Source organism: Lolium rigidum, chromosome 7 (assembly GCF_022539505.1).
Source record: "Lolium rigidum isolate FL_2022 chromosome 7, APGP_CSIRO_Lrig_0.1, whole genome shotgun sequence".
Taxonomy (NCBI): domain Eukaryota; kingdom Viridiplantae; phylum Streptophyta; class Magnoliopsida; order Poales; family Poaceae; genus Lolium; species Lolium rigidum.
In genome coordinates, this window is record NC_061514.1 from 361,355,219 (window position 1) to 361,369,694 (window position 14,476).

The 14,476-nt window shown below is 42.7% G+C and overlaps 1 long non-coding RNA gene across 2 annotated transcripts; it reads right to left on the minus strand.

Moving 5' to 3' along the window:
* Positions 1-2,633: 2,633 nt before the first annotated feature.
* LOC124679291 lies at positions 2,634-5,027 on the minus strand. Of its 2 annotated transcripts, none has more exons than XR_006994909.1 (7): positions 4,841-5,027; positions 4,664-4,743; positions 4,303-4,448; positions 4,054-4,141; positions 3,928-3,967; positions 3,162-3,261; positions 2,634-2,741 (listed from the first exon to the last, which is right to left on the minus strand). It is a non-coding gene; the product is annotated as an uncharacterized LOC124679291 (long non-coding RNA). The 2 variants fall into 2 exon arrangements; XR_006994910.1 differs by having other exon boundaries at positions 4,303-4,465.
* Positions 5,028-14,476: the final 9,449 nt, after the last annotated feature.

A 14,476-nucleotide genomic window follows, 5' to 3' on the forward strand; every position in this document is an offset into this window, starting at 1 on the left:
GGCGCGGCGTAGCCTCTTCTACCAAGTCCGGTCAGCCGCGCAACGCCTCAAGAGAGGGATGATGGCTCATGCTATAGTGACTTCCCATCTAGAAGAAACTGTAGGTGGTCTAAAATAATTAGTTCTAGCAGAACTACGCTTTGTTTTGCAGCCCAATGAAGCAATTTTTTATTATAGAAAAGCAAGACATCACACTAATCAATGTGAGCATATATACATGAATAAGAACAAATCATGTGGGGCCATCAGTAGCCATACTAATCTAGCAAAGATCCCTGATAAGCTGTTAGTTAATGACTAATAAACAGGAAGAGTGTCGCACTAAATTGATTCAGAAAGACATGCATATGCACCGCAGCTATCAGATGTGGACTTGAAACCTGCTAAAACTGAATTATCAGATTTGGACTTGAAAATCTGTTTAACCCCTGGAACTTGATAAATTTCAACCCCGAAAAAATATAGATGGACACCACATGATATGCTAGTACATTTACTTAATTAGCATCTTCCCTAATACACATATTATTATGCAAGGCTCAAGTGAGCGATCTGCTCTCGGCACCGCAAAGTCCCAAACAACACCATGGGCAAAATAAAAAAGCTTACAGCCATGAAGAAAGGCTTTAGGCAAAATATTACAAACATGAAGAAAGGCTGAAGACCTTCGATACTGGGGAAAAAATCAACGAACATAGCTTACAACTCAGTGTCTCTGGTTCTGGTCTCAAGAGGATAGAAAATCTACCAATAGATGCTACTCCATATTATAATTACTAAACTGTGAGACATAGAAGACATAGATAAGTATCAAAGAATTACTAAACTTTGAGACCTAGAAGACACAGATAAGTATCAAACAAACTAACTTAGAACCAGCTGAACAGTATGTAAGGGTCCCTACAAATCTAAAAATAACTATCCACACATATTGGTGAAATGATCAATGATCGTGAGAAGCTTGTTATGACAGAGGGTTGCACATTGCACATGGATACATATACAAGAAGTGGAGTGCACATATACAAGAGTTGCTTTTGTTCTCAAATGAAAGAAACAATCTCATGCCAATAAGCCAATTGGAAACCCTACCTGGTTAATAATGGTCTATCGCAAATAGACAAACTGCAGATGGGCAGTGGGCACTGAGTAGAAACCTAATGGACGAATAAATATACCACATATCAGTCATTTGCAAAACTCAGCAAAATAACGAAGCTACACAATCAAGAACTAAATAGCACGATCTAACACAGAAATATTATTCTCCAAGCAAATGAATGGGAAATATTAAACATGTAATTGATTGTGTAAAGGATAACTAATTGTGAAGAAATTGTCAGTGCATGCGTATGAGAAGAACATCGATTTAAAAAAAACAAAAAAATATATCACATACACCTGAAAAAAGGTGGAAAATAGTGACCTAAACTAATATGAAAACAGTGCGTGCAGCCTATTTGAACTGACAATTTAAGCAACATATGAATCTAAAATCTGCGGATCGTACATTCAGTCATCCGCTTCTTCATTGCGACATTGCAGAAACTACAGAAGGTTAAACATCACTTTGGTAAAAAGATATCCTCCTTTCATACTCAGGGCACATAAAATGCACATTTTTAGCATAGCTTCCATCATATTATTCTACTGTATCTAAGAACATGAAAGAATAATAAATCAGATTTGGAAATTAACCATTGACAATATGTTTTTCTCTATTATTGTACCTAGAAGTATAGTCTATATTGTTTCTCTATTCTTGTACATAGAAGTCTAGTCTATAATAAATCTTTTGTTCATACATATCAAGAGTGACTGTCTTTATTTGACACAGGAAAAAATAGAAGATCCTTGTAGCTTAGTCTTGAACTAATGTGCGTCACCACACATGTCCCCACTCAGAAGGTAGGATACAAATTTCCTGTGATGCTCTAAGCTCTAAAAATAACAGTGAACAACCATAGTAAGTCAGTTACTACACAAGCTTACTATGAAAATTTGATGACCAAACACGAGGCATCTCACTTATTGAACCATGTTCACTTAGGTCGGTGTCTTCATATGGGGAAACATTTAATGACAGTAATCTAAGACATATCAGTTGTTGACTTTCCAAATTTTCACTAACCTACGAACATCTGAGATTTCACACTTTTTATATGTTAAGAGTCAAATATAAGCACAAGATTATCATAGGACTACCCTGTGTAGGTTCAAGTTCGATATATCTGATTGGAATTTTAAACCAAGGATTAATAACATCACCTCCTGTAGCTCCTATGACAGCCTATGTGACTTTCTCATTAACCACTTCACACATGCTAGCACTGTGCTAAACTACCTATTGAATAAAATGAAGTGATGTTTATCTTACTTGTCAACAGTCTGTCAAAGGCCTCTATTTCACATGGGAAAACATTTAATGACAGTAACCCAAGGCATAGCAGTTCTTGACTTTCCAAATTTTCAGTAACCTGCGAACATCTCAGATTTCAAACTTTTTATATATTTTGAGTCAAATATAAGCACTGGTTACCTTAGGACTACCCTGTGTAGGTTCAAGTTTGATATATCTGATTGGAATTTTAAACCAAGAATTAATAACTGAAGCTCCTGAAGCTCCTATGACAGGCTGAATACAAATTTGAAAGAATACCATTTCAGTGACTTTGTTCAGCACGACATCACCCAATGAGTGCCCACATTGAAGAATCATGGCATCTTCAAGAAAAACCCCGCTGAAAAGATACAAAAGGCAAGTCCATCACTACATTAATCAAGTACATCACTGAGAGTAATGCACATATAATCTGAATAATGAGTTCTTTAGCCCAGGGCTAGAGAAATATCCAAAGCTAAACGAAAAAACCCAATTCGATAACACCTAGTGCTAGCTCCTTCAGAGTCAATAACCTCAAATACTTGTGCGATTTGACTCGATCAATATGACCAGAAACGAAAAATAGTAATAAGTAAGCTGCATAACTGAGGGAAGATATCCATATAAGAAAAATAATACTTCCCAGATACAAAATGAAGCTGTAAGCCACTATTTTCTGCAGCTAGATTTTAACCACGACCCGCTTCTTAAAATATGATATGCAAAAAGCTAAACATGGGCCTAAACATGGTTTCCATGGGGTTTGATATAAACTAACCAGTAGATATGCTTCTGCAACTTCTCTCCGAAGAATGCACTTTGGTACTCAAGCCACACTTTTGCAGTAACACCTTCAGGCTATAAATAAAATTTCAAAGCTGCAAAAAAGCATATAGATAACTGAGTCAATAGGCAGAATATCTGAGCTCAAGATTGTAAGGTTGAAGAAGTGACTTTTCTTGTTGGTTTTGATCTTGGAAACTATCTATTTAAACAATTTTCACATTCAGCTTCATCTTGTAGTAGTATCTCATGAATATCGTTGTGAACGGAAAATTTCTTGCCATTATCATTTTATGGGGATCTGAGGATTGATTCTTCTTGCTTCTGACCCCATCAGAGCATTTTCTCAAATATACAATAAGCATCAAATTTATATAAAAGTAACATCATTGTTTAAATATCTCAACTGAACCCAAATACAAAAGCATACACTTTCAATCCCCTTTAGATCTCAAACTTACAATATACATAGAAAATCCTAAGCATGAGACATCTGAACTTTAAATCATTACTTTATAAATGAGATAAATGACTAAATGAGGTATATTTACAGAACTGCGAGCAAAACCATCAAATGCTTCCATAAACCTGCATTTCCATATTTACACTAAATTAAGTCAGTTGCCAAATGTGCATTTCTTATAAATTCAGAGTTGCTTTTGAGGCAATATAAATAGAGCACCATGACAATACAGATGGGGAAAGGAGCAGCACACAAGACTGGTGTAAAGTTGAGCGGCGAACAAGATTAAATTGATTACCTTCGCTTCGACCATGACCTCGCCAACGATTTGCGCAAACCTACACTTTCAATCCCCTTCGGATCTCAAACTTGTATTATACACATAAAATACCAAGCATGAGACATGTGAACTTTAAATCATTACCTTACAAATGAGATAAATGACTAAATGAGGTATATTTTCAGAGCTGCGAGCAAAACTATCAGATGCTTCCATAAACCTGCATTTGCATCTTTACACTAAATTAAGTTAGATGCAAAATGTGCATTTCTTATAAACTCTAAGTTGTTTTTTAGGCAATATAAACAGAGCACCGGGACAACATAGAGTGGAAAAAGAGCAGCACACACTACTGGTGTAAATTTGAGCAGCCCACAAAATTAAATTGATTACATTCACTTCAACCATAATCTCTCCAGCGGTTTGTGCAAACTGCACTTCCCTTGCCCCTACCGGCTGCCGCTGACCCGCATGTGCTCCGCCGTCGTCCGCACTTCAACCCCCATGCCGGCCAGTGTAGTGCTCCAAGATCCCCAATCCTATCACATAAATGGATCTAGAAGAGCAATAAGCAACGATATGTATCAATCAAGCGCTATATAGCTGAACAATTAAATAAAATACAACTGAAGGATTTGGGGTAAATCATATGCATTAACTGAAGGATTTTATTTTAAGATAAATTAACGATCAAATTAATGTTAACAAACTTCTAAGACAAAAATGAAGTAGAGATAGAGAATGAAGGAGCAACCTGGAACTAAGCAAGAAACAAAGCATGCCTATGAGGGCACGTTCCCAGTATGTGTTAGTGTCCTCAATCTCCATTCTTCCCTGCAAGAAATAGAGGGAAGGTGAAGTGACCTGCATCGACTAAAGCAGAGGAAAAATACTCTGTACGTGAATTGGGCAGTGTGAGATAGCTCTTTACCTACAGATGCACAAGGGCTTGGGGCACGAATTCCTTAAGAAAGGGGCCCTAGGATGGTGTCACGAGGTCTTCCGGCGCGTGCTTGATGGAGAAGAGCCATGGATGGAGACGTTGGAGCTCGGCACGCCAAGGTTGAGGACGACAGCGACGTCACGAACGGATCCCAGCGGGCCGGTCGCCCGGGGACAAGGACGCGGGCCTCCTCCTCTGTCCATGTGCCTCTATGTGCTGATGGACGCCCCGGTCGCCGGGGGACGAGGACAGCGCAGCGGCGTCTCCTTCCAGCGCGGCGGCGCACACACTTGGTGGCCACGCTCCTTCCGTGCCGAGGATTGTGGTGGCAACGACGAGGTCCATGGCGACGGCGCCATGGTTGGGAGAGGATGCGGGAAGAGGAGAAATTGGGCGTAGGAGGAGGAGGACGCGGAGCGCCACTGCGCTGATGCGAAGGAGGAGGCGGCGCTGCGCGAGGTGGCGGCGCCAGCGGAGGCTGAGGGGCGGCGGCGCAAGCGGCGGCTGAGCGGCGGCTGAGCGGCGGCGGCTTGCGGAGGAGAGGAACGGGGATGGGAGGGGATTGGAGGGCTGGGCACGGGAGGGCAGCAACGTGGGGATTGGCTGGGTTCTCTCCTCTCGCAGGATTGGCTGCGCGGCCTGTCGTCTCGCCGGATTTTCTATCCAACCCACACAAAAACCACCCAACCAACTGACAGCGTGGACCATCCAGAAGAAGGGCCCGCATGCAGTGGCAGGCGGGTAGAACCTCGCCGTTTCATGTCTTGATCTAGTGGGCAGTGAAATATTTTACCTAAAATAGACGGCTGAGATGCTTCAGCTAACAACATCCTGTGGCCCAGAATCGCAAATCCTTGTGAGACCCCCTATGGGGGGCATCGTTTATACCTTTAGATATGGGCATATTTTACCGAGAGATGAGCACCACCTACAAACAAGATTAAGGGTTCTCAAGGACAAACTTCTCACTCACATCTCAGACACTCTAGAACCATGTGTTAAGTTGCACCTAAACTTGATGTATGCAATAGCTATAACACTTGAGCAAGCTCACTAGATAACTGAAGGATACACACACAGGGGCACAATAACAAATCAAAGTGCATGAATTAATTTGTAGACTAGCGTGGGACTTTTCCTGTGCTTAACATTAGGGTGAATGTCTATGTAAGAATTACTTTTGTAAACATTCCAATCTAGAGAAAGAAATAGCAAAATTGTTCCTTCAAATTGCAAAAATCATTAATATTAAAAATATATGACAAACATGTATCTTAAAAAGAACTATGTTTTATGTTAAATATACCATATATATGTGAAATGACATTATAATATAATACATCGAAAGCGTATGAAGAAGAAGTAACATATAATTAATAACAAGATGAGTTATGATAAAGTTAAAAAGTTAAATACAAGCAAACGAAAATGCTTGATTTCTGGGTCTTATGATTAGGAATATGACTACTCCTATGTAGCAACATCATGTAACACTGAAGAGTATAACCTTTTCACGGGGGTAATTTTGGTAGAAAACTCACACACTAATATGATTTATTTCAAAATCAGTCAACCATAAATGTATTTATTCCGTACACTTTCATTTTGGTTTTAGTCCTGGAAAATAAAAATCATACAATTATTTCTAATGCTATATAACTTCTGTTCTAATGTCGATCAATCCATTTGTTTTGTTTCCTTAATTAGTATATCTATGTTCCCATCTTCTTTTTGTTGTGAATATAAGCTTTATGCACGATATTGTGTGTACTTGAACCTGTGTGCTATAATCTCCTACCCACCATATTAAGTTCTTTGGAACAAAACGTCTCATGTTTCATCACACACATATTATCTTTGTTGTACAATCATATTGTTTAACAAATAATAATACACATACCTTCGGAACAATCAAAATGGTGATTGAATTTGTAGTGGCTGCAATCCACTCTTTGAATTTTGCAACTCTCAAAAGTATGTGATATTATTAGTTTAGTAAATCTCGTATAGATATAGATATAATTTGTCAACAAATTAACCAAGTATCTCTACTATTAAGAGCAAACTGGTGAATGCCTGGTGTCACATTTTCAGGATGGACAATAATACCCCCCACGTCCAAAAATTACAAACAACATGCCACCCCGCACTCCCTCCAATCCTCTCCTAAAAACGCTCTCACCTCTTTGTAATCCCAACCGCATACCATAATCCGCTCATCTCCCCCGGAGTGGTTTTTTCTGTTGCAAACTAACCTCAACGGGAGAGATATAAGGAAGACTTATCCACACGACTCGGCATCTAACAAACTCTATCTATACCCCTAATAATAAAGGAAAAAGCGTTTTCGTGGTTTAGTCCGTTACGTTTCGTCCGTCCGTTAGGGTGCCTTCGTCCGTCGTCATAAGCTTGCTCGCGCTTTACCGTTACCGGCGCGGACTCTTCCTAACCAGAGTCATAGTTACGTACGTCCGGCTTTATCTTGCCTTGTGCTGGCTCTAATCTGTGTACAACACGACCACACAACACGATGGATCCAGCTCAATACAAGCCTGTACGTCACGAGCACACGAGCTGTCAAATCCGTCCGGCTACAAGAAAAAAGCACAAATCGGTCCCGCCCTATGGTCTCTGTTGCCGGTCCGGTCAACCTCGCCATCTGCTGCCGATGAAGTCAATCTTGCCTACTGATTCACGTCGCGTTATATTGATCCTGGTGGCCGATCGCGTCGCCCGACTACCGCCGCTAGAGATCGATCGCCCGCCCGACTATCGTCAGGTACGACGAGTCGGAGGTGCTACGGTTGTGGAGGAGGAGCTTGCATAGGCTGCACCATCGTCGGCACTGGCCGTACAAATCCCGCCAGCCGTTCTTCGTTGTGGCTCGTCGATCTGCCAAGAGCAATTTTATCAACAGAAGAACAGAGTGGACATGCCCAGCGGACATGATTGGGCAGAAAACAAAGGTAAACTGTACCTCAAACCGACATATCTGAGGCATGAACGCCTACTTCCGCGTGGTAAGGAACAGTGAAGAACTTACCTCACTTGCTGATGGCATCCGCCCAACAATGGACTCATCGACCGCTAGATAAGCGACTACAGAAATTTGGAGGAGGTGACTACAGAGCGGCGAGAAGGGGCATTAGAGCAGGAACGAACTTATAAGCAAAGCAGAGCTAGCAGCAACGAGCTCCGGCAAAAATGAGACCAAACTTTTGTTGAACATAGAGGGAGCTAAGGACGAAGAATAATACAGAGCAAAGATTCAGCAAGGGCTTGAACTTTAATAAGTACATAGCTTGTTTCCTGAACACATTGTCGTTGATTATTCATGTTTGTTGTTCACAGCTCTATAATTTACTATTTTCGCTCCTGTGTATAATACACAGTATAGTATACAGATTATTGTTCATATATTTGCAGTGAATCGAAATAATAATAGGTTGATTGGTGCGAATTAAATGTTTGTGTGATTTTATAAGGCATGATGTATTCATTATGTTTTCCTAACTATAGTTCGGATCTGTCAGCTCCGGCATCTTCGAGAGCGTTGTCATGCCCTATTATTAATAATTATGTTTGCATTAATTGGATTTAATTGGTTCATCAGTTCGGTATTGCGAAAAAATAAAATAAATAAAAAATAATTGTCTTTCGCGACGGAACTTCTTATGTTCTTCCGGTGCAATGCACGGGTAATTTTCCTATCTGATTCTAAAGAAATCCGCTTAACAAACTCTCTTTGTATCTTTGTTTCAAAAAAAAACTCTCTCTACATCTTTCTGCACAGCTGCCCAAACCCACCGTCTCCGTCGCAAATCGCTTGTGCCTATGAAACCCTCCCCAGCCGCTGCCTGGGCTTCGTTGCGCTTGCGTGCCGACGATCGCTGGTGCCCATGAGGTCGGTCTTGGACTACTCTCCTTCGCAGTGTGGGTGCGCTAGCCAGTGCGACAAACAAAGCGGTAGTCATCAGCATACCGTACTACAAGATGCTCGAGCAACAGGCATGCTCCGCTCGCTCGAGTGCAAGTATGTACCACGACATGCTCCGGTGAGGCGGTGCAGCAGGGGACAGGTTAGCGGCAAGTCGGCAACATGACTTGGAGAGAGGAGAAGAGTCGAAGGTGGCTGGGACGATGTCGAGACTTGAGCGTTGGGCGCAGGCGTTTCCGTTCTGGTCAGGTTCTAGACCAATACCTTTTTCCTAGACCAATACCTATGTGTTTCGCAAGGTATTTGGGGCTGATCGAGTCCGAGAGATGGGTGGAAGCAACGGCGACTGAGGAATGCACACATCACCTACTTCGCTTCTTGTTGTTTGCATCTGACAGTCTCACCATGGTCGTTGGGGAACCGAAGCGAGATCCTGGGAAATGTTTTGGCTCTCATATGCGGTGAGTTCTTGCTCCCTGAAATTTTCCCCGCACGCTCCAGCGTTCAGCCCGTGAAGAAGGTGGCCGGAGGTAAAACTAGCACAACCACGGTAAAGGGCTCAAGGCCATGCTCTCCAAGACTCCAACGCAGACTGAAAGGTATTTGTGCTGGGTGGTGCCTGTCACTTTGTCATCCTACGTTGTCCTCTCCCGTGCTGGCGGAGGCCTCCATGGGAACACACTAGAGTATGAGCAGTCACTCCGAGGATTTTTGTCCAAGAACAATCAGAGGCTCAGGCTCTGCATGCGCAGCGTACCGGAGGAAGCTTCGCTTTCTTGGGTGTCCACAAATCTGAACTTTTGTAGTTGTCTGTGCCTTCTGTCAACCTTCGGTCAGACGATGGCGTGGTACTATTCTCCACAGCATGGATGCAAACGATGGATTACCGGTGTGACAATACATGGAGTTGGACATGGTTTTGAAGGTGGCTATGAACATGCATATGATCAAGAGACAGGGATATTGTTCTACATGTTTCCCCTCTTCATCACTCTTCCGCTCAATCTGATACTATTGGTGTAATGCATGATTGTGCAGTGGTGTCTCTAATGCACAGAGATGGAGATGAGCAATCATGGTGTGGTGTCGTCCTTGTGCTCTTTTTTTAGATGACCATCCTTTTGTGTTGGTAAGCATTCTGGGTTTCTTTGTTGCCATAGGTTTAATACTTTGCTCTAAAGTACAGAGGATTCTCTTTGATCCGGTACGAAACAGAATGCCCGTGAGTTTGTGTATGCTCAAAGGAAGCATTTATATTTAAATCGGATGTTTACAGGGTGTTCTAACTATCATGCACTTAATATTTTGTAATATCTCCGATGAAGAATAAATGTTAATTTGTACACAGTGAAGGACTGAAGGTTAAATATCCTTGTCTCTACCGAACAAATCCGTCCTCTTAACAAACTATCTTTTTTTTGAAACCTTAACAAACTATCTTATTACAAAGAAAATTCACATAATAAAATTTATCTCTATTTTAAAGCAAAAACTCATGTAACCTATTAAGTCTAGAGAGTTCATGTGTATCTTCTTTTTTCGGTTTAGTCCGTTACGTTTCGTCCATCCGTTAGGGTGCCTTCGTCCGTCGTCATAAGCTTGCTCGCGCTTTACCGTTACCGGCGCGAACTCTTCCTAACCAGAGTCGTAGTTACGTACTTCCGGCTTTATCTTGCCTTGTGCTGGCTCTAATCTGTGTACAACACGACCACACAACACGATGGATCCAGCTCAATACAAGCCTGTACGTCACGAGCACACGAGCTGTCAAATCCGCCCGGCTACAAGAAAAAAGCACAAATCGGTCCCGCCATGTGGTCTCTCTTGCCGGTCCGGTCAACCTCGCCATCTGCTGCCGATGAAGTCAATCTTGCCTACTGATTCACGTCGCGTTATATTGATCCTGGTGGCCGATCGCGTCGCCCGACTACCGCCGCTAGAGATCGATCGCCCGCCCGACTATCGTCAGGTACGACGAGTCGGAGGTGCTACGGTTGTGGAGGAGGAGCTTGCGTAGGCTGCACCATCGTCGGCACTGGCCGTACAAATCCCGCCAACCGTTCTTCGCTGTGGGTCGTCGATCTGCCAAGAGCAATTTTATCAACAGAAGAACAGAGTGGACATGCCCAGCGGACATGATTGGGCAGAAAACAAAGGTAAACTGTACCTCAAACCGACATATCTGAGGCATGAACGCCTACTTCCGCGTGGTAAGGAACAGTGAAGAACTTACCTCACTTGCTGATGGCATCCGCCCAACAATGGACTCATCGACCGCTAGATAAGCGACTACAGAAATTTGGAGGAGGTGACTACAGAGGCGACGAGAAGCGGCATTAGAGCAGGAACGAACTTATAAGCAAAGCAGTAGCTAGCAGCAACGAGCTCCGGCAAAAATGAGACCAAACTTTTGTTGAACATAGAGGGAGCTAAGGACGAAGAATAATACAGAGCAAAGATTCAGCAAGGGCTTGAACTTTAATAAGTACAAAGCTTGTTTCCTGAACACATTGTCGTTGCACTGAGTGAACGACCAAGCAACGGATTTCCTACGTCAAGTAATTAATTATTCATGTTTGTTGTTCACAGCTCTATAATTTACTATTTTCGCTCCTGTGTATAATACACAGTATAGTATACAGATTATTGTTCATATATTTGCAGTGAATCGAAATAATAATAGGTTGATTGGTGCGAATTAAATGTTTGTGTGATTTTATAAGGCATGATGTATTCATTATGTTTTCCTAACTATAGTTCAGATCTGTCAGCTCCGCATCTTCGAGAGCGTTGTCATGCCCTATTATTAATAATTATGTTTGCATTAATTGGATTTAATTGGTTCATCAGTTCGGTATTGCGAAAAAATAAAATAAATAAAAAATAATTGTCTTTCGCGACGGAACTTCTTATGTTCTTCCGGTGCAACGCACGGGCAATTTTCCTATCTGATTCTAAAGAAATCCGCTTAACAAACTCTCTTTGTATCTTTGTTTCAAAAAAAAACTCTCTCTACATCTTTCTCGCACAGCCTGCCCAAACCCACCGTCTCCGTCGCAAATCGCTTGTGCCTATGAAACCCTCCCCAGCCGCTGCCTGGGCTTCGTTGCGCTTGCGTGCCGACGATCGCTGGTGCCCATGAGGTCGGTCTTGGACTACTCTCCTTCGCAGTGTGGGTGCGCTAGCCAGCGCGACAAACAAAGCGGTAGTCATCAGCATACCGTACTACAAAATGCTCGAGCAACAGGCATGCTCCGCTCGCTCGAGTGCAAGTATGTACCACGATATGCTCCGGTGAGGCGGTGCAGCAGGGGACAGGTTAGCGGCAAGTCGGCAACATGACTTGGAGAGAGGAGAAGAGTCGAAGGTGGCTGGGACGATGTCGAGACTTGAGCGTTGGGCGCAGGCGTTTCCGTTCTGGTCAGGTTCTAGACCAATACCTTTTTCCTAGACCAATACCTATGTGTTTCGCAAGGTATTTGGGGCTGATCAGAGTCCAGAGATGGGTGGAAGCAACGGCGACTGAGGAATGCACACATCACCTACTTCGCTTCTTGTTGTTTGCATCTGACAGTCTCACCATGGTCGTTGGGGAACCGAAGCGAGATCGTGGGAAATGTTTTGGCTCTCATATGCGGTGAGTTCTTGCTCCCTGAAATTTTCCTGCACGCTCCAGCGTTCAGCCCGTGAAGAAGATGGCCGGAGGTAAAACTAGCACAACCACGGTAAAGGGCTCAAGGCCATGCTCTCCAAGACTCCAACGCAGACTGAAAGGTATTTGTGCTGGGTGGTGCCTGTCACTCTGTCAGCCTATGTTGTCCTCTCCCGTGCTGGCGGAGGCCTCCATGGGAACACACTAGAGTATGAGCAGTCACTCCGAGGATGTTTGTCCAAGAACAATCGTAGGCTCAGGCTCGCATGCGCAGCGTCCCGAGGAAGCTTCACTTTCTTGGGTGTCCACAAATCTGAACTTTTGTAGTTGTTCCGTGCCTTCCGTCAACCTTCGGTCGACGATGGCGTGGTACTATTCTCCACAGCATGGATGCCAAACGATGGATTACCGGTGTGACAATACATGGAGTTGGACATGGTTTTGAAGGTGGCTCTGAACATGCATATGATCAAGAGACAGGGATATTGTTCTACATGTTTCCCCTCTTCATCACTCTTCCGCTCAATCTGATACTAGGAAGTGGGTTAGACTTAAATGTGTTTTGAATTTGCTTCTTGATGCTCTCTTTTGCTTCAACTCTTATTTCTTGCGAGTGCATCATTAAAACTGCTGAGCCCATCTTAATGGCTATAAAGAAAGCACTTCTTGGGAGATAACCCATGTGTTTATTTTGCTACTGTTTTGTTGTGTTTTGGAAGTTGTTACTACTGTAGCAACCTCTCCTTAGTGTAATGCATGATTGTGCAGTGGTGTCTCTAATGCACAGAGATGGAGATGAGCAATCATGGTGTGGTGTCGTCCTTGTGCTCTTTTTTAGATGACCATCCTTTTGTGTTGGTAAGCATTCTGGGTTTCTTCGTTGCCATAGGTTTAATACTTTGCTCTAAAGTACAGATGATTCTCTTTGATCCGGTACGAAACAGAATGCCCATGAGTTTGTGTATGCTCAAAGGAAGCATTTATATTTAAATCGGATGTTTACAGGGTGTTCTAACTATCATGCACTTAATATTTTGTAATATCTCCGATGAAGAATAAATGTTAATTTGTACACAGTGAAGGACTGAAGGTTAAATATCCTTGTCTCTACCGAACAAATCCGTCCTCTTAACAAACTATCTTTTTTTTTTAAACCTTAAGAAACTATCTTATTACAAGAAAATTCACATAATAAAATTTATCTCTATTTTAAAGCAAAAACTCATGTAACCTATTAAGTCTAGAGAGTTCATGTGTATCTTCTTTTTTCGATATTTGACATAGATTGACAGGGTCAATGAGTGTGAGGAGCACCATCTGATTGCTCAATGGCGGGTTGGTAACAAAGGACTCGAGAAAGTGAGCAGAGATTGTTGCCAGGCGAAATTTCTCTAAAATTGACAAGTTCCAACTTTACATAAAACGTGTTTTTATGAAAAAGAATAATAGGGATAGGGAAGCTGGCTGGAGGTGCCGGTGTTGTGCTGCCCAAGCGAGCTGTTTGGAAGCTTGGCAACAATGCCAGGAAACGGAAGCTCCAAATAATTCATGTGTAAATCAGTTTGTTTGTAAAGGTTATTTGACACGTGCTTCTAAAGGTTATGTGACATATACCCGAATTTGTGATGCTCGACGATGACGAGGAGTAGGCTAGGGTAGCAGGGCGTTACATGCACATTTTAGTATTATTTTTTTATTTTTCTTTATTCCCTATGTAAATTATGTTTATATTGAAACAATGCAAAACCAAAAAAAAAATTTGCGTCGTGCCGCTTGGGCCCCACCGCGCAAGCGGACGCGTAGTACCAACTCACATTCGGCGTCTAAGAAGAGGCGGCATTGCAACAAGCTGAGCTCCATCGTCCTCCCCAAGCTGGTCATCAACAACAACTTTCAGATCGCTTGGCTTAGATGGAGTCAGCCTCATCTCACGCCAGATTCATCCACATCTGAAGTTATATATGATGCCCCCCAACGGGGGCCTCACAGGGCATCCACGACAGCCACCAGGCAATCACGAGCTGGGTGGTCATTT